Raw genomic sequence first — 21,713 nt, 5'->3', positions numbered from 1 at the left:
GAAATAATAGAATATTCTGCCATAATCTCTAGCCTTTAGCAGAGATTACTATAGCACACATACCATTTTATAAATTAGATATAGTAGTAAGGACAATTAAACATCATCAGGAAATTGTTAAGTCAATTTTCTTTCCGAGTCATTCAGTCCAAAAAAATAAAAATATCTGTGTTTTAAGCAAAATTGTTTTAACCTTTAAATTCAATGGATAATGAATAACATTCAGAATTTACACATTATTTAAAAGACATAACATACATAAGTTTGGAATGAATACAATGCAATATAATGCCACTTACAATAGGGAAACAACAAAAAGTGAAATGAATGACCTTATTTCAACTAATAGCTCATTGTACATATTGGGAGAAATTTCAGTCCTCTCTCATTTGAACTTTTCTACAATAGTTGATGAAACAAGAATAATTCAGCCCTTTCCATGAGCTGCTCAACAACAAAATTCTGTCAGTATTCTCTCTGCCGAAGTGCTATAATTAGAACTTGCTGGAAGCAAAATTACAGTGATAAATAATTTTCTCTACTAACAACACATGTGGGAATACAATGGAGATAAACACAATGAGAAAGAGAGAGACAGAGCATTCTTTCTGCCTAACATCTTTGATAAAAGCTGCACCAGAGACAGGCTATAAACTTAGTATGCAAGTGGTAACTCATTCTCATGAACCCAGAACTCCCCAGTTTGTCAATGTCGAGAAAAAAAAGAGTTCTTGGCATTCTTCAGAAATCACTGACAGTGCCATGTAAAATGCTCTTCCATAGGTTATTATGGGTCAGTCTAAGAATCTCTTTATTCTCTTTTTCTGTCACTTTGCAATTTTCTCTACAAGTTTTTAGTTTTCCTTCTTGGCACATTATGATTCAACAAACATTGGAATTGCCAAATAAACACAGGTGGATTAGCTGTGCAAACATGACCTACAAATGACATGGAATATGTACTCCATAGAAAGTGCTTTTCTATAGAATAATAGACAAAGGTTGAATTGACAGTTGTAGAAAATTTTTCTTTTGCCAAAATTTCCCAGAGCAATCATATTATGGAAATTGAAGCTTTTTCCCCCCAAAAAGGAGTGTGATGCCTGCTCACATAGGATGCCCTCTCCTCAAGAAGATCCTTTAATCTCTACTGGATCTATCCAGTGCTTCTTCTCTTCCTCACTCTGTTCTCTAACATAGTGAGGTATCCAGAAAGCCCTTCTAGCCTAAAACATCATCCAGCTCAGCTCTGTCTGGGGAAGTTGGTAGAGTTAAAGTTTGGGGTTCAAGGTGGGTATAACTTCTTGAAGAATTGGAGATTGAACAGAAAGAAAAATAAATAAATTACCAGATATGTTGTTTTAGAAACACATATCATCCTTTAAATCTCTAGGCTGGTTGAGAAAGCTTCTCCTGCAGATGTAAGCATTAGCCTTACATGGAAATAATCTGTTCAGTAAGGGCTATCTGTGCATGTTGATGAGATGAAGCCCAGATAGGCTTATAATATCCTCCCTATTTGTTTTGAAGGGTCATTGTGTGGAGCAGGCGGGATAGAAAAAAAACAGAGAGTGGGGTAATATGATATAAGCTGTATTACTGGACTTGTGGCTCAGCTGGTAAAGAATCCTCCTGCAATGCTGGAGACCTGGGTTTGATCCCTGGGTTGGGAAGATCCCCTGGAGAAGGAAAAGGCTACCCACTCCAATATTCTGGCCTGGAGAAATCCATGGACTGTATAGTCCATGGGGTCACAAAAAGTCATACATAACTGAGTGACTTTTACTTTCATTTCATGGAAAGTTTATAAAAAACTAAAAGAACACAATATTTTGTGACCTACTTTATATAAGAAAGCCTTGCATGTATTTTCCCCAAGAAGTTGACTCTACTAGCTTTTAGTGCTCTTTTCCATGAACCATACCCTTAAAGTTAGGTAGAGTCCTGTGATTTCTGAGATCTAGTTCCTCCAACAGTTTCCCAAGAGTAGTCTAGTTATTTCCACAGAACCTTTTCTCTCCATGGATTTGCTCCATGTGAGTAGATATTATAATTCCAAAACAAACCAAAACAAATCTATTTGTTCCAAATTACTTTCAGCCTATTTAGCACTGCAGTGATTGCTCTGTACTTTGGACAAATAGCCTCTGGAAGTTTGAATAAGGGAGGGCATTATGGTTTTTCTTCCACAATCTGGCCACCGGTTAGTCACTGGCAATGAAAAAGTGTTGGATTAAACACTTCTCAGAATCTAAGAGCACATGGGTACATAAAGCAATTCAATCTCTTCCTGTAGCTTGGGGAAGGTCCGCTATCTTCCCTCCAGTGCTCCAAGATGGATGATGCCTTTCTGTTCTGAGGGTTGAGACAGCACATATTGTCATTTGGTTAGGCTACAGAAGCAGACAAGGGCCAACGGTTCACATTAACAAAAGGATCTAGATTTTGACCCGTGCATGAAAAATGTAGGCCTTTCATGTAGGAGTAAGGCTATGTCACCATTGTAAATTGCTGTTGTTGTTCAGTCACTAAGTCATGTCTGACTCTTGGCAACCCCATGGACTGCAGCATGCCAGGCTCCTCTGTTCTCCACTATCTCCTGGAGTTTGCTCAATTTCATGTTCATTGAGTGGGTGATGCTCGCTAACCATATCATCATCTGCTGTCTCCTTCCCCTATTGCCTTCAGTCTTTCCCAGCATTGGGGTCTTTTCCAATGAGTCAGTTCTTCACAGAAGGGTTCCCAGAGTATTGGGAGCTTCAACTTCAACAACAGTCCTGCCAGTGAATATTCAGGATTGAATATTAACTGGCTTGAACTCCTTGCTTTCTAAGGTACTCTCAAGAGTCTTCTCCTGAACCACTATTCAAAAGCAATAATTCTTCAGTACTCAGCCTTCTTTATGGTCCAAATCTCACATCCATATGTGACTGCTGGAAAAACTATAGTTTCAAGTATATGGACCTTTCATGGCAAAGTGACGTCTCTGCTTTTTAATATGCTGTTTAAGTTTGTCACAGCTTTCTTTTCAAGGAGCAAGCTTCTTTTAATTTCATGGCTGCAGTCACTGTCCAAAGTGATTTTAGAGCCCAAGAAAATAAAATCTGTCATTGCTTCCACTTTTCCTCCTTCTGTTTGACATAAGTGATGGGTCCAGATCCATGATCCTAGTTCTTTGAATGGTGAGTTTGAAGGCAGCTTTTTCACTTTCCTTTTTCACCCTCATCAAGAGGCTCTTTAGTTCCTCTTCACTTCCTGCCACTAGAGTGGTATCATCTGCATATCTTAGGTTGTTGATATTTCCCCTGGCAATCTTGATTCCAGCTTGTAATTCTTCCAGCCCAGCATTTCACATGATGTACTCTGCATACAAGGTAAATAAGCAGGGTGACAATATTCAGCCTTATCATACTCCTTTCCCAACTTTGAACCAGTCAGTTGTTCCATGCCCACTTCTAACTGTTGCTTCTTGACCAGCATACAGGTTTCTCAGAAGACAGAAATATCCAGTTTGCTGCGATTCGCACAAAGACTTTAGCACAGTAAATGAAACAAAAGTAGATGTTATACAGGAACTCACTTACTTTCTCCATGATCCAATGAATGTTGGCAATCTGATCTCTGGTTCCTCTGCCTCTTCAAAACCCAGCTTATACATCTGGAATTTCTTGGTTCTTGTACTACTGAAACCTAGCTTGAAGGATTTTGAGCATAATTTTGCTGACATTTGAAATGAGCACAATTGTACAGTAGTTTGAATATTCTTTGGCATTGCCCCTCATTGAGACTAGAATGAAAATTGACCTTTTTCAGTCCAGTGGTCATTACTGAGTTTTCCAAATTTGCTAGTATATTAAGTGCAACACTTAAACAGCATTATCTTTTAGGATTTTAAGTAACCCTTCTGGAATTCCATTACCTCCATTAGTTTTGTTCTTGCTAATGTTTCCTAAGGTGAACTTGAGTGAACATTTCAGGATGTCCAGTTCTAGGTGAGTGATCATATCATTGTAGTTACCTGGGCCATTAAGACCTTTTTTGTATAGCTCTTCTGTGTATTCTTGCCACCTCTTCTAAATCTCTTCTGCTTCTGTTAGGTCCTTACTGTTTCTTTCCTTTATCATGTCAAATCTTGCATGTAATTTTTCCTTGATATCTCCAGTTTTCCTGAAGAGGTCTCTAGTGTCCACCATTTTATTGTTTCCCTCTATTTCTTTGCATTGTCCATCTAAGAAGGCTTTCTTTTTCTCCTTGCTCTTCTCTGGAACTCTGCATTCAGTTGAGTATATCTTTCCCATTGTCCTCTGCCTTTCACTTCTCTTCTTTCCTCAGGTATTTGTAAAGCCTCCTCAGACAACCACTTTTGCCTTCTTGTACTTCATTTTCTTTGGGATGGTTTTGGTCACCATCTCCTGTACAATGTTATGAAGCTCCATCCATAGTCCTTCAGGCATTCCCTCTACCAGATCTAATCTCTTGAATCTATGTGTCATTTCTACTGTATAAGCATAAGGGATTTGATTTAGATCATACCTGAGTGGCCTAGCAGTTTTCCCTACTTTGTTCAGTATATGACTGGATTTTGCAATAAGGAGCTCATGATTTGAACCACAGTCAGCTCCAGGTCTTGTTTTTGCTGACTGTTTAGAGCTTCTCCATCTTTGGCTACAAAGGCTATAATCATTCTGATTTTGGTATTGATCATCTAGGGATGTCCATCTTCAGAGCTGTCTCTTGGGTTGTTGGAAAAGTGTGTTTTCTATAAACAGTGTGTTTTCTTGACAAAATTGTTAGCCTTTGCCTCATTTTGTAGTCAAACCCAAACTTGCTTGTTATTCTGGGTATCTCTTGGCTTCCTACTTTTGCATTCCAATCCCCTATGATGAAAAGAATATCTCTTTTTGGTGTTGTTTCTAGCAGTTGTTGTAGGTCTTCATAGAACCAGTCAACTTCAGCTTCTTCATCAGTGGTTGACACACAGACTTGGATTACTGTGATTTTTAATAGCTTGGGTTGGAAACAAACAGATCATTTTGTCATTTTGCCTTTTCATACTTTCCATGGCATTCCCCAGGGAAGAATACTGCAGTGAGTTGCCACTTCCTTCTCCAGTGGACCACGTTTTGTCCACTGGACCACTATGGCCCTTCTGGCTTGGGTTCCCCTGCATGGCATGTTCATAACTTCATCGAATTATGCAAGCCCCTTTGCCATAACAAGCCTGTGATGCATGAAGGGGATCTCCCTAAATACTTGTCTTGAACACTATCATTTTCACCAGTGGACAATTACTTCTACTATTCCTTGGAGCCACCAACAATGAATTGATGTGTTTGGACTTTATGAAAGTTCTATTCTGAATCTTTTCATTTTCTCAGTGATATAATAAGCAAGGTCATCCACTGAAAGTGAAGGTGAGTAAGAAGTATTGGAGGTTTAGGAAATAAGAGGTGTATGAAGTCTTTAAGGAGATAGAAGAATGGGAAGATTGGAAAGTGTAGTTTTATTAGTTTACAGTATCAGGAGCCCATTTACAGTTCTTGGTCATGGTTTCCAGGTTGATCACCTTTGTGACACAATTTTCTTATGAAAATTCAACTGTTTGTTTGCAGATGTGGAGTAGGCAAAGAATTGGATATAAGTAGAGTTAGGATTTCACCTCATGGTTTATGCTTAAGTATTTTCAAAGAAAATACAGCACACACACACACACACACACACACACACACACAAAAGTTTGTGTTGCAAATTGTGTACTTCTGCCACCTTCTTATGAGGTTCATTGTTACTTATCCAAATTAATAGTCTGAGAGATTCTAAATAGAACATGTCTTCATGGCCAGCTTGTCTAAACTAGGTTCTTGTTGTTATTCCCACTCTTCTTTATCCAACAAAACACTTATTACAATTAAAAACTAATCTATTTCTTGATTCACTTTGTCACTATCCTTCTTTGAAATTTTATGCCCCAAACATCAGGGAACATGTATTAGTTTTGTTCAACATTCTATTTTCAGTGCCTAACACAATGTCAACAAAGGTCTGTCTGGTCGAAGCTATCGCTTTCCCAGTAGTCACACATAGATGTGAAAATCAGACTATAAAGAAAGTTGAGCACCAAAGAATTGATGCTTTTGAACTGTGGTGTTGGAGAAGACTCTTGAAAGTCCCTTGGACTGCAAGGAGATCTAACCAGTCCATCCTAAAGGAAGTCAGTCCTGGATATTCATTGGAAGAACTGATGCTGAAGCTGAAACTCCAATACTTTGGCCACCTGATGTGAAAAACTAACTCATTTGAAAAGACCCTGATGCTGGGAAAGATTAAAGTCAGGTGAAGAAGGCGACGACAGAGGATGAGATGGTTGGATGGCATCACTGACACTACGGACATAAGTTTGAATAAGCTCTGGGAGTCGGTGAAGGACAGGGAGGCCTGGCGTGCTGCAGTCCATGAGGTTGCAAAGAGTTGGACACGACTAAGTGACTGAATTGACACAATGTCTGGCACATCATAGTAAATAATCAATATATGCTTATGGACTGAGTAAGTAAAAGAAGGAATAACATTAGGAAATAAATTAAGGAAAGAAGGAAACAATCTGGCTGTGGTTTGCATTATATAATTTATTGGGTTTTTTTGTGGGGTGTTTTTTTTTGTTTGTTTGTTTTTTTTTTTTTTTTTTTTTTTTTTTAGCCAAGAAATTCTGTTTTACTACCTTTTCTTGTAACACAGTTATACATAGGTTATTGACCGGGGAAGCAAAAAGAACTAGAGCCAGTTTTATCTTCCCTATACTTCTCCTTCCTATTTCTCCAAAGCAATTCCCAAAGGATATTACACAGTCAATCACCCATTCATTTGAGATGAAACAATTATCTAAATTATGAAGAATCATGGACTACAAACTTTTCAGAAACACCAACATATGAATTCACTTCCATTCGAATTTTGAAGTTTGATTTAACATAAGCTGACTTTACAACTCTGCCCTGCTTCAGCCCCACCCACAGTAGGTTAGACAATCATTCTTGGTTATTATCCTTGGCAAGGCTTCAAATACAATGCCTGGGTTAAGACTTCAGCTGACTCTACATTGGCTGCTTCACCTGAATAACACTGAGTGATCTTTGGAACTTCTTTTTATATATCCTTACTTGCACTGACAGTTATTTTTATCTCCTATTCTCATTTCTTCCCCATATGCTCTACAGTTCTCCATTCCTTTTCCTTGTCTTTCTGTGAACCTACACTGCTTTGCAGATCTCTGAGTCATATTCTCTTTTTTTAATTAATTTTCTTTTTAATTGAAGGAAAATTGCTTTACAGAATTCTGTTGACTTCTGCATACACTTTCTACCTTTTCAGATATCAAGATCATAGTCTTAATCTTAGTGTTCTTCCAATAGTCTTCACCCAAGCCTAACAATAGTCTGCAAGAAGCCCTGCATTCTTATAAATTCCACATCAACAAAACTCATCTTTTTAAATACACAGATTATTTTCATTTAGGTATAGGATAAAGCAAGACATGAGGCATAAAGAACTAGCCAAGGCCATTGGCAACAGTCAAGCCATGAATTAAGAGACAAAGACATATAAACCAGTTCACTTTTCTTATTTAAACTAACCTATCTTCATTAGGATAGAAAATCTCTTCTACTAATCTTTATTAATATAGGAATCTGGACCTTTTGACTGGAACATATTTCAATCTATTAAATGCTTACCATGATTTGGACAAACCCACTGCCTGGCAAGGAAGTTTGCACTTTCTTCTTTTGGCTTTTTGCTTTATCAATGAAGCTTAACTTTATATATATATTTATATATATATATATATATATGAGATATTCTTCAGCTCAGTTCAGTCACTCAGATGTATTTTATCCTTAGCAACCCCATAGACTGCAGCACAGCAGGTTTCCCTGTCCATCACCAACACCCTGAGCTTGCTCAAACTCATGTCCATCGAGTCAGTGATGCCATCCAACCATCTCATCCTCTGTCGTCCCCTTGTTCTCCTGCCTTCAGTCTTTCCCAGCATCAGGGTCTTTTCAAATGAGTTAGTTCTTTGCATCAGGTGGCCAAAGTATTTGAGTTTCAGCTTCAGCATAAGTTCTTCCAATGAATATTCAGGACTGATTTCCTTTAGGATGGACTGGTTGGATCTTCTTGCTGTACAACGGTCTCTCAAGAGTCTTCTCCAACACCACAGTTCAAAAGTAGCAATTCTTTGGTGCTCAACTTTCTTTATAGTCCAACTCTCACATCCATACATGACTACTGGAAAAACCATAGTTTTGACTAAATGGACCTTTGTTGGCAAAGTAATGTCTGTGCTTTTTAATATACTATATAAGTTGGTCATAGCTTTTCTTCCAAGGAGCAAGTTTCTTTTAATTTCATGGCTGCAGTCACCATGTGCAGTGATTTTGGAACCTCAAAATTAGTCTCTCACTGTTTCCATTGTTTCTGAATCTATTTGCCATGAAATGACAGGACCAGATGCCATGATCTTAGTTTTCTGAATATTGAGTTTTATTTATTTTTATTTATTTATTTATTTATTTTTAATTTTTACTTTACAATTCTGTATTGGTTTTGGCATAGATTGACATGAATCCACCACAGGTGTACATGCATTCCCAAACATGAACCCCCCTCCCACCCCCTCCCCACAACATCTCTCTGGGTCATCCCCGCGTGTCAGCCCCAAGCGTGTCATTACCTGCATCAGACATAGACTGGCATTTTGATTCTTACATGATATTATACATGTTTCAATGCCATTCTCCCAAATCATCACACCCTCTCCCTCTCCCTCTGAGTCCAAAAGTCCGCTATACACATCTGTGTCTTTTTGCTGTCCTGCATACAGGGTCATCATTGCCATCTTCCTAAATTCCATATATATGTGTTAGTATACTGTATTGGTGTTTTTCTTTCTGGCTCACTTCACTCTGTATAATCGGCTCCAGTTTCATCCATCTCATCAGAACTGATTCAAATGTATTCTTTTTAATGGCTGAGTAATACTCCATTGTGTATATGTACCACAGCTTTCTTATCCATTCATCTACTGATGGACATCTAGGTTGTTTCCATGTCCTGGCTATTATAAACAGTGCTGCAATGAACATTGAGGTACATGTGTCTCTTTCAATTCTGGTTTCCTCTGTGTGTATGCCCAACAGTGGGATTGCTGGGTCATAAGGCATTTCTATTTGCAATTTTTTAAGGAATCTCCACACTGTTCTCCATAGTGGCTGTACTAGTTTGCATTCCCACCAAGAGTGTAGGAGGGTTCCCTTCTCTACACATCCTCTCCAGCATTTATTGCTTGCAGATTTTTGGATCGCAGACATTCTGACTGGTGTGAAGTGGTACCTCATTGTGGTTTTGATTTGCATTTCTCTAATAATGAGGGATGTTGAGCATCTTTTCATGTGTTTGTTAGCCATCCGTATGTCTTCTTTGGAGAAATGTCTATTTAGTTCTTTGGCCCATTTTTTGACTGGGTCGTTTATTTTTCTGGAATTGAGCTGCAGGAGTTGCTTGTATACTTTTGAGATTAGTTGTTTGTCAGTTGCTTCATTTGCTATTATTTTCTCCCATTCGGAAGGCTGTCTTTTCACTTTGCTTATGTTTTCCTTTGTTGTGCAGAAGCTTTTAATTTTAATTAGATCCCATTTGTTTATTTTTGCTTTTATTTCCAGAATTCTGGGAGGTGGATCATAGAGGATCCTGCTGTGGTTTATGTCGGAGAGTGTTTTGCCTATGTTCTCCTCTAAGAGTTTTATAGTTTCTGGTCTTACATTTAGATCTTTAATCCATTTTGAGTTTATCTTTGTGTGCGGTGTTAGAAAGTGATCTAGCTTCATTCTTTTACAAGTGGTTGACCAGTTTTCCCAGCACCACTTGTTAAAGAGATTGTCTTTACTCCATTGTATATTCTTGCCTCCTTTGTCAAAGATAAGGTGTCCATATGAATGTGGATTTATCTCTGGGCTTTCTATTTTGTTCCATTGATCTATATGTCTGTCTTTGTGCCAATACCATACTGTCTTGATGACTGTGGCTTTGTAGTAGAGCCTGAAGTCAGGCAAACTGATTCCTCCAGTTCCATTCTTCTTTCTCAAGATTGCTTTGGCTATTCGTGGTTTTTTGTATTTCCATACAAATCTTGAAATTATTTGTTCTAGTTCTGTGAAAAATATCGCCGGTATCTTGATAGGGATTGCATTGAATTTGTAAATTGCTTTGGGTAATATACTCATTTTCACTATATTGTTTCTTCCGATCCATGAGCATGGTATATTTCTCCATCTATTAGTGTCCTCTTTGATTTCTTTCATCAGTGTTTTATAGTTTTCTGTATATAGGTCTTTAGTTTCTTTCAGTAGATATATTCCTAAGTATTTTATTCTTTTTGTTGCAATGGTGAATGGACAATTTTCCAAAACTAAACCAGGAAGAAATAGACAATCTTAACAGACCCATCACAAGCACGGAAATTGAAACTGTAATCAGAAATCTTCCAGCAAACAAAAGCCCAGGTCCAGACGGCTTCACAGCTGAATTCTACCAAAAATTTCGAGAAGAGTTAACACCTATCCTACTCAAACTCTTCCAGAAAATTGCAGAGGAAGGGAAACTTCCAAACTCATTCTATGAGGCCACCATCACCCTAATACCAAAACCTGACAAAGATACTACAAAAAAGGAAAACTACAGGCCAATATCACTGATGAACATAGATGCAAAAATCCTCAACAAAATTCTAGCAATCAGAATCCAACAACACATTAAAAAGATCGTACACCATGACCAAGTGGGCTTTATCCCAGGGACGCAAGGATTCTTCAACATCCGCAAATCAATCAATGTAATTCACCACATTAACAAATTGAAAAACAAAAGCCATATGATTATCTCAATAGATGCAGAGAAGGCCTTTGACAAAATTCAACATCCATTTATGATAAAAACTCTCCAGAAAGCAGGAATAGAAGGAACATACCTCAATATAATAAAAGCTATATATGACAAACCCACAGCAAACATTATCCTCAATGGTGAAAAATTGAAAGCATTTCCCCTTAAGTCAGGAACAAGACAAGGGTGCCCACTTTCACCACTACTATTCAACATAGTTCTGGAAGTTTTAGCCACAGCAATCAGAGCAGAAAAAGAAATAAAAGGAATCCAAATTGGAAAAGAAGAAGTAAAACTCTCACTGTTTGCAGATGACATGATCCTCTACATAGAAAACCCTAAAGACTCTACCAGAAAATTACTAGAGCTAATTAATGAATATAGTAAAGTTGCAGGATATAAAATCAACACACAGAAATCCCTTGCATTCCTATACACTAATAATGAGAAAGTAGAAGAAGAAATTAATGAATATTGAGTTTTAAAGCCTAAATTTTCACTCTCCTCTTTCACTTTCATCAAGAGGTTTTTCAGTTCTTCTTTGCTTTCTGCCATGAAAGTGGTGTCATCTACATATCTGAGGTTATTGATATTTCTCCCAGGAATCTTGATATCAGCTTGTGCTTCATTCATTCTGGCATTTCGTATGATGTACTCTGCATATAAGTCAAATAAACAGGGTGACAGTATCCAGGTTTGACCTACTCCTTTCCCAATTTGGAACCAGTCTGTTGCTTCATATCTTGTTCTAACTGTTGCTTCTTGACCTGCATACATACATATTTCTCAGGAGGCAAGTAAGGGTGTCTGGTATTCTTATCTTTTGAAGAATTTTCCACATTTTGTTGTGATCCACACAGTCAAAGGCTTTGGCATAGCCAGTAAAGCAGAAGTAGACAATGGTACCTCACTCCAGTACTCTTGCCTGGAAAATCCCATGACGGAGGAGCCTGGTGGGCTGCAGTCCATGGGGTCGGGAAGAGTCAGACACAACTGAGTGACTTTACTTTCACTTTTCACTTTCATGCATTGGAGAAGGAAACGGCAACCCACTCCATTGTTCTTGCCTGGAGAATCCCAGGGACGGGGAAGCCTGGTAGGCTGCCATCCATGGGGTCACACAGAGTTGGACACGACTGAAGTGACTTAGCAGCAGCAGCAACAGCAGATGTTTTTTTGGAACTGTCTTGCTTTTCTGATGATCCAACAGACATTGGCAATTTGATCTCTGGTTTCTCTGGCTTTTCTAAATCAAGCTTGAACATCTGGAACATCTGGAAGTTCATGGTTCACCTACTGTTGAAGCCTGGCTTGGAGAATTTTGTGCATCAGGTTGCTAGCACATGAGATGAGTGCAATTGTATGGTAGTTTGCCCTTCTTTGGCATTGGAATGAAAACTGATCTTTTCCAGTCCTGTGGCCACTGCTGAGCTTTGCAAATTTGCCTACATATGGAATGCAGCACTTTCACAGCATCTTTTAGGATTTGAAATAGCGCCGCTGGAATTCCATCATCTCCACTAGCTTTGTTCATAGTGGTGCTTCCTAAGGCCCATTTGACTTCAGACTGCAGGATGTCTGGTTCTAGGTGAGTGATCACACCATCGTGGTTATCTGGGTCATTAAGATCTTTTTGTATAGTTTTTTCTGTGTATTCTTGCCACCTCTTCTTAATGTTGTCTGCTTCTGTCAGGTCCATACCATTTCTGTCCTTTATTGTGCCCAGCTTCGTGTGAAATATTCCCTTGGTATCTCTGATTTTCTTGAAGCGATTTCTAGTATTTCCCATTCTATTGTATTCCTCTATTTCTCTGCACTGATCACTGAGCAAGTCTTTCTTATCTCTCCTTGCTATTCTTTGGAACTCTGCATTCAGATGGGTATATCTTTCCCTTTCTCCTTTGCCTTTAGCTTCTCTTCTTTTCTCAGCTATTTGTAAGGCCTCCTCAGACAACCTTCTTACCTTTTGCATTTCTTTTTCTTGAGAATGGTCTTAATTCCTGTCTCCTATATAATGTCACGAACCTCCACCCACAGTTCTTCAGGCACTCCGTCTATCAAATTTAATCCCTTGAATCTATTGGTCACATCTACTCTATAATTGTAAGGGATTTGATATTCTTATCATGTATAAAAATGACACTTTTACTAACATACTTATTATAATTTTATTTATTAAAAATATTAAGAAAATTCTGTTCTCTTTTTCTTATTTCTTATTAGATGTATTTTCCAAAGAGCTTTGGGGAAATTTCCTGCCTTACTAAACAAAAATGCCAATGCAAATGCTGTTAAGAAACTTCTAGGATACTGAGCGTCATTATCATTAGCATTAGTACTATCTTGATGATATAGAAGGTTGCACATATAGGCTAAGCAATTGAATGTGTTGGAGTTTATCTAAGTTGTTTCATTTGAAAGCATAGTACAATGTGAGCTAAATTTCTACTTTCTTCCATGGGCCACAGGAAAACTTTTTTCCAAAAGTCTAGTCAGTAAAAGCTTACTCACTTGTTTTTTTCCTAGAATAAGTGAAGTCTGAAGTACACTTTGGCTCTGTTAAGTATCATGATCCATGCAAGAGAAATTTAAAGCCAAACTTATCTAGATAATTGCTCCAAATCTCTAGTTCCCTTTAGTACGTGGACACAGTTTAGAAAATATTTTGGAAGGGATTATATGTTTTATTTTAAAGCAGTTGATTCCCAAGATGAATTAAATAAAAGTGATTTGTCATCACTATTGATTCATGGTAAGTAGCTATCCTGGGAGCTTGGCATTACATGCTAAACTTTAAAACTTTACAAGTCCTAAGATTTCTATATTTAGGAGTTTACCCATGGAAATAGAGTAGTTTGGGAAGTTTTAGAACCAGATGGAGTTTCAGTAACAGTAATGACTTGATCAAAGACTTCAAGGAGATTACTAACAGACAGGAGAAGAGCCTACCTGTGCCACACCTTCAAAAGGAATATTTTTAAAATATATTCCAGTAATTTTGAATGTGTGAAATCAGCTGTGTTTTGCCTTTTAACTCTAAAAATTTTTAAATAATTATAGTTAGAAAAATACAAATTAATTTACAAAAACTTCTCTTTCTTAACTTTTGATTCTGGGAAAGTTCCAATGAAATGCAACACACATGTTTCTGAGTCATTTTTGATTTATTAAATTATGGTTGTTGTTCAATTGCTCATTCATGTCCAATTCTTTGTGACCCCCTCATGGACTGCAGCACACCAGGCTTTCTTGTCCTTCACCATCTCCTGGAGCTTGCTCATATGCATATCCATTGAGCCAGTGATGCCATCCAACCATCTCACACTCTGTCATCCCCTTCTCCTCCTACCTTCAATCTTTCCCACCACCAGGGTCTTTTCCAGTGAGTCAGCTCTTCAACTCAGGTGGCCAAAGTACTGCAGCTTCAGCTTATACATCAGTCCTTTTAATGGATATTCAGGGTTGATTTCCTTTAAGATTGACTAGTTTGACCTCCTTGCTGTCCAAGGGACTCCCAAGAGTCTTCTACAACACCACAGTTTGAAGGCATCAATTTTTCAATGTGTAGCCTGTTTTATTGTCCAGGTCTCACAACCATATATGACTACTGGAAAAAAAAAATCATAGCTTTGACTATATGGATCTTTGTAGGCAAAGTATTGTCTCTGCTTTTTAATACACTGTCTAGGTTTATATCATGGTAGAAGCTAGAATGAAGCTTTGAATTGTACTTTTATTTTTTTATATATATTTAAAACATAATTTCTAAAGGAAGGAAATATATATTGAACTTCTTGTGGAGCTCAGATTGAACCCAAACTACATAGTCTGGAGACTAAAAAAGAGCCTTACAATTTGTCCCTTCCTGGTAAGTAGGGAATAACAATTGAAGATATTATCATTGCTTAATGATCTATTTGATTTCAGAAAAGGAAAAGAGAGACACTGACTTCCTTATAATCATCTTCACAAGTTTTAAGTGTCAGAGAACTAAATCCAAACTTTGAAATACCAGAGAAATAGCATTTCTGAGAAGATGGTAGAGTTAGAAACACTAGGAATCAAACTTTTTCTCCTACAATAATTTGCCTGATAAAACTAGTTTGGAACTCTGGAGTCTATTGAAGGCTTGCAAGTTTCAGGGAAGGCTTAGTTGTTAAAATATGTTAATTTTGCTCAATTTCAGCTGTTAGTTTGGAAGTGGTTACTCATTCCATACCCACAGTCATGTACATTTCCCCACTGTGGCTTGCATGCAACTTGGGGGAGCAAGGATGGACAATAAGAACTCTGTCCTCTAAATATAAGGAACCTATGTTCTGATCACCAACTGCTGCTTCTGATTACAGAGTTACACACAAACAGGCAGGCAGCCATTACTGTGGCACCTCCTCTCACTATCGCAAGTACCTCCCCTTCACCTGAAGTGACTTCCAGGGGATTTAAAGACTATGTCCTAACTTCCCTTCTAATTTTTGTGGGGTTTTTTTTTGTGTGTGTGAGGTGGGGGGAGTGTGACATTAAGTACCAAGGCTTTCAAAAGCAATTGTGTATAGGGAATAAATTATAAATTCACCACACATGCTCAGGGAAAAGCACACACTCAGAAGACGTTTAAGAAAACCTAAAATTTGTACCTCAGGATCATCTTCAGCACAGAGATGGGTTACAACAATAAACAAAACAAAACTTGGCAAACAAAAACAATAAACCATTCATCAGGGGGAAATGTGATTCTCAGAGTTTTCACATTATTTGATATAAATATCTGGTTTTACACAAAAAATCACATCATATAAAGAAACAGGAAAGTATGAACCATCTAAGTATTCAAAGGGAGAAATAAATTAACAGAAAATGTACCTTAGAAAGACCTTATGGCAGTCCGACTTTACAGGCTTCAAAGACAATCATCTTGAAGATGCTCAAAGAACTAAAGAAAGACATGGAAAAATTCAAGAAAGTGATGACTGGAAATATCAGTTAAGATACAAGAAATATAAAAAGATGCCAGAAAATTCTGCAACTAAACAGTGCAGTAACTGAAATGAAAAACTCCCCAGAGTAATTCAAGGCAAATTTGAACTGGCAGAAGAAATAATCTGCAACACCGAAGATTGTACAACTGAAATTATTGAGTCTGAAGAACCAAAAGAAAAAAAGAAATTGAAAAAACTTAAAGAGAATATAAGAGAATTGTGCACACCATCAAGTCAACTAATATACACACTATGGGAGTCACATAAGGAGAATAAAGACATCTGCAGAGATAACATATGAAGCAATAATGACTTAAAAATGCCCAAGTTTGATCAAATACATGAATATAAATATCTGAGAAGCTTGGTGAATTCTATGTAAGGTAAACTGAAAAGACCCACACAAGTACATCTTATAAACAAATTGTAGAAAGCCAGAGATAAGACATAATCTTAAAAGCAGAAAGAGAGAAGATTCATCACATACAAGAGATCCTTGTAAGTAAGTTATCATTCAGATTTCTCATTAAAAACTTTGGAGGCCAGAAGACAGTGGGCTGATATATTCATAGTGTTAAAAAAAGAACTATCAAGCAAAAATCCTATATCTGGCAAAACTGTTCTTCAAATGTGAGTGAGAAATTAAAACATTTTTAGGTAAACAAAGGCTGAGGGAGTTTATTAACACTAGAAATGCTAAAGGGAATCTCATAAGTGAAATGCAAGGATACCAAACAGGAACTCAAGGCCAAATCAACAAATAAAGAGTACAGAAATGGTAAATACATGTTTATTATAAAAGTATTATTGTAACTTTAGTTTATAATTCCACATTTTTATTTCTAGATAACTTAGATGACTTACTAAACTATGTTTTTGTACAAATAATACATTTGCAAACTTTTCATAAATATTTGAAGAGGAGGGAATAAATCTTAATTCATTCTATGAAGCCTGTGTTACTTGGATACATATGCACACAAAGACATTATGAAAAATCTACAGACCAATAACCCTTATGAATATTGAGATGAATATGCTCAACAAAATACTAGCAAAGAGAATTCAGCAGCATATTAAAAGGGTGATATTCCTGGAATATAAGGATGGTTTGACATACAAAAATCAATCAATGTAATACACCATATTAACAAAATAAAGAGAAAAATGATCTTGATGCAGAAAAGTATTCACAAATTAAAAACCCTTTCGTGGCAAAAATATTCTCTCAATTAGATGAGGCACGGCTCTTTGAGGGCAGGAGTTCCATTCTGTGCACCTCTGTGCACAGAGAAGAGCATGGGCTCACAGCGATTTCTCACATACACGGATGAATTATGCAATACTCTAAAATGGCAGGAGCCTATTTCTGCCAATAATTAACATTTTAGAGAAAGGGGCCTTCCCTTACTACTGACACTTTTCTCCCATAACTCTAAGGCACTATGAACATATACTTAATAGAAGTAAGAGTCAGGTGAAAGGATTTTCCCTCAGAAATGTGTGATATCTTCCAGAGTTGAAGTGGGGGTTACAGTTTCAGTGACAGTTACAGACGGAATCTTTGCATCAGGCACTGAATGAAACAGAACCAACAGCAATAATTGAGCTCATTTGCAGTTCGTTGTTTTCATAAAACATACCCATCAATCAACTGAAACCAGCTGCTCAATTTTCAGAAGCTGTGGGTGAAATTCTTTACTGAAAAGGATAATAAACTCAAGACTAAAATACATGCGAACTTCTAATTCAGAATTACCCTGCTAGTGTTTTATTAAACTAGTACAGAATAAAACCATTTCCTCCATTTAACTTTTGAATTTGTCCAGAGTTCTAATAACTTCCATGAGTCAGATAAAAATTCTTGATTTTGCAAAGTTCTCATAATGAGACACATCGTGTCATCAGTGTGTCCATTGATAAATGGACACAGTTAAGTCATGCTTAACTATATATGATACGGGGCTTCACAGATGGCGCTAGTGATGAAGAATGCACCTGCCAACGCAGGAGACACGAGACAAAGGTTTGATCCCTGGATAAGGAAGATTTCCTAGAGGAGAGCATGGGAACCCACTCCAGTATTCTTGCCTGGAGAATCCCATGGACAGAGGAGACTGGTGGGCTACAGTTCATAAGGGTCGCAAATAGTCGGACACAAAGTGATTTAGCACACATGCATACGTGATACACAGACTCCAACTCTCAATGAGACTTATTTTTCTCACTATCCCTGAAACATATGCTGACCAGTTTTGGTGCAGCTTTTCTTTGCCTTCTAAATTCCCTAGGGATTTAGGATTTGCAAAGTCATCTTCTATGACCAATTATTATGCTCAAAACGTCTTCAGTTCAGTTCAGTTCAGTTCAGTTCAGTTGCTCAGTCGTGTCCGACTCTTTGCGACCCCAAGAATCGCAGCACACCAGGCCTCCCTGTTCATCACCATCTCCTGGAGTTCACTCAGACTCATGTCCATCGAGTCCGTGATGCCGTCCAGCCATCTCATCCACGGTCGTCCCTTTCTCCTCCTGCCCCCAATCCCTCCCAGCATCATAGTCTTTTCCAATGAGTCAGCTCTTCGCATGAGGTGGACAAAGTACTGGAGTTTCAGCTTTAGCATCATCCCTTCCAAAGAAATCCCAGGGCTGATCTCCTTCAGAATGGACTGGTTGGATCTCCTTTCAGTCCAAGGGACTCTCAAGAGTCTTCTCCAACACCACAGTTCAAAAGCATCAATTCTTTGGCGCTCAGCCTTCTTCACAGTCCAACTCTCACATCCATACATGACCACAGGAAAAACCATAGCCTTGACTAGATGGACCTTAGTCGGCAAAGTAATGTCTCTGCTTTTGAATATACTATCTAGGTTGGTCATAACTTTTTTTCCAAGAAGTAAGCGTCTTTTAATTTCATGGCTGCAGTCACCATCTGCAGTGATTTTGGAGACCAAAATAATAAAGTCTGACACTGTTTCCACTGTTTCCCCGTCTATTTCCCATGAAGTGATGGGACCGGATGCCATGATCTTCGTTTTCTGAATGTTAAGCTTTAAGCCAACTTTTTCGCTCTCCTCTTTCACTTTCATCAAGAGGCTTTTTGGCTTCTCTTCACTTTCTGCCATAAGGGTGGTGTCATCTGCATATCTGAGGTTATTGATATTTCTCCCAGCAATCTTGATTCCAGCTTGTGTTTCTTCCAGTCCACCGTTTCTCATGATGTACTCTGCATAGAAGTTAAATAAGCAGGGTGACCATATACAGCCTTGATGTACTCCTTTTCCTATTTGGAACCAGTCTGTTTTTCCATGTCCAGTTCTAACTGTTGCTTCCTGACCTGCATACAGATTTCTCAAGAGGCAGGTCAGGTGGTCTGGTACTCCCATCTCTCTCAGAATTTTCCAGAGTTTATTGTGATCCACACAGTCATAGGCTTTGGCATAGTCAATAAAACAGAAATAGATGTTTTCCTGGAACTCTCTTGCTTTTTCCATGATCCAACGGATGTTGGCTATTTGATCTCTGGTTCCTCCGCCTTTTCTAAAACCAGCTTGAATATCAGGAATTTCACAGTTCACGTATTGGTGAAGCCTGGCTTGGAGAATTTTGAGCACTACTTTACTAGCATGTGAGATGAGTGCAATTGTGTGGTAGTTTGAGCATTCTTTGGCATTGCCTTTCTTTGGGACTGGAATAAAAACTGACCTTTTCCAGTCCTGTGGCCACTGCTGAGTTTTCCAAATTTGTTTGCATATTGAGTGAAGCACTTTCACAGCATCATCTTTCAGGATTTGAAACCGCTCAACTGGAATTCCATCATCTCCACTAGCTTTGTTCATAGTGATGCTTTCTCAGGCCCACTTGACTTCACATTCCAAGATGTCTGGCTCTAGATTAGTGATCACATCATCATGATTATCTGGGTAGTGAAGATCTTTTTTGTACAGTTCTTCCATGTATTCTTGCCACTTCTTCTTAATATCTTCTGCTTCTGTTAGGTCCATACCATTTCTGTCCTTTATCGAGCCCATCTTTGCATAAAATGTTCCCTTGGTATCTCTAATTTTCTTGAAGAGATCTCTAGTCTTCCCCATTCTGTTGTTTTCCTCTATTTCTTTGCATTGATCGCTGAGGAAGGCTTTCTTATCTCTTCTTGCTATCCTTTGGAACTCTGCATTCAGATGCTTATATCTTTCCTTTTCTCCTTTGCTTTTTGCCTCTCTCCTTTTCACAGCTATTTGTGAGGCCTCCCTAGACAGCCATTTTGCTTTTTGGCATTTCTTTTCCATGGGGATGGTCTTGATCCCTGTTTCCTGTAGAATGTCATGAACCTCATTCCATAGTTCATCAGGCACTTTATCTATCAGATCTAGGCCCTTAAATCTATTTCTCACTTCCACTGTATAATCAGAAGGGATTTTATTTAGGTCATACCTGAATGGTCTAGCAGCTTTCCCTACTTTCTTCAATTTGAGTCTGAATTTAGTAATAAGGAGTTCATGATCTGAGCCACAGTCAGCTCCTGGTCTTGTTTTTGTTGACTGTATAGAGCTTCTCCATCTTTGGATGCAAAGAATATAATCAATCTGATTTTGGTGTTGACCATCTGGTGATGTCCATGTGTAGAGTCTTCTCTTGTGTTGTTGGAAGAGGGTGTTTGCTATGATGAGTGCGTTTTCTTGGCAAAACTCTATTAGTCTTTGGCCTGCTTTATTCCGCATTCCAAGGCCAAATTTGCCTGTTACTCCAGGTGTTTCTTGACTTCCTACTTTTGCATTCCAGTCCCCTATAATGAAAAGGACACCTTATTGGGTGTTAGTTCTAAAAGGTCTTGTAGATCTTCATAAAACCATTCAACTTCAGCTTCTTCAGTGTTACTGGTTGGGGCATAGACTTGGATAACTGTGATATTGAATGGTTTGCCCTGGAGACGAACAGAGATCATTCTGTCATTTTTGAGATTGCATCCAAGTACTGCATTTCGGACTCTTTCATTGACCATGATGGCTACTCCATTTCTTCTGAGGGATTCCTGCCCGCAGTAGTAGATATAATGGTCATCTGAGTAAAATTCACCCATTCCAGTCCATTTTAGTTCGCTGATTCCTAGAATGTCGATGTTCACCCTTGCCGTCTCTTGTTTGACCTCTTCCAATTTGCCTTGTTTCATGGACCTGACATTCTAGGTTCCTATGCAATATTGCTGTTTACAGCATTGGATCTTGCTTCTATCACCATTCACATGCACAGCTGGGTATTGTTTTTGTTTTGGCTCCATCCCTTCATTCTTTCTGGAGTTACTTCTCCACTGATCTCCAGTAGCATATTGGGCACCTAATGACCTGGGGAGTTCCTCTTTTGGTACCCTATCATCTTGCCTTTTCATACTATTCATGGGGTTCTCAAGGCAAGAATACTGAAGTGGCTTGCCATTCCCTTCTCCAGGGGACCAGTTTTACCTTTGTGTGTTACAAATTCTGATTAATGTTATCACTGGTGTTTGGCAGTTTGGCTCCAGGTTTTTTCCACGTGAATTGACTTTTCTTATCCTCAGGCTGTGTGATAGAAATTACATTGTCAGTACTATGCTTTGGTTTTTATGTCCATAGTATGATGAGTGCATTCTGAACCAAAAGACACCTATTTCTTCACTGCAGACTTGGGTACATACATTAGCCACTTCCTCCTGTCTTAGATCAATCCCTATTATCAGAACACAGTTTATTTAGTACCACTTGGGGAACATATAGATCTGCTTTTTCTTTTTCTTTTTTTGTAAGCTGAATCACCCTGTGATGT

This window comes from Oryx dammah, unplaced genomic scaffold (genome assembly GCF_014754425.2).
Source record: "Oryx dammah isolate SB20612 unplaced genomic scaffold, SCBI_Odam_1.1 HiC_scaffold_2, whole genome shotgun sequence".
Taxonomy (NCBI): Eukaryota; Metazoa; Chordata; class Mammalia; order Artiodactyla; family Bovidae; genus Oryx; species Oryx dammah.
Note: the sequence above shows the minus strand (reverse complement) of the source record.